The sequence below is a fragment of the Plasmopara halstedii genome, assembly GCF_900000015.1.
Source record: "Plasmopara halstedii genome assembly, contig: Scaffold_2592, whole genome shotgun sequence".
NCBI classification, from domain to species: Eukaryota; Oomycota; class Peronosporomycetes; order Peronosporales; family Peronosporaceae; genus Plasmopara; species Plasmopara halstedii.
Genome location: NW_020189499.1, coordinates 71,319 through 71,558, shown reverse-complemented (window position 1 = coordinate 71,558; position 240 = coordinate 71,319).

Genomic DNA, 240 nt, shown 5'->3' with positions numbered 1-240 from the left:
TGCTCTCACGCACCATCCCTGCGTCGTGCTTCGCACGGAAAAAGGCGTCAATGACGTCACACTGCTCCTTGAACAGGGGCCATTGGCGTGTTACGCAGTATTTGGTTTCCGGAACCAGGTCGATCTCATGACGCACACCTCGATCCGGAGGTAGGACCGAAGGCGGGTCTTTGGAGATGACATCTTGAAATTCATATTAAAGGATAGTACGGATCCAAGAGATTTTGCAGGGTCGGCGAT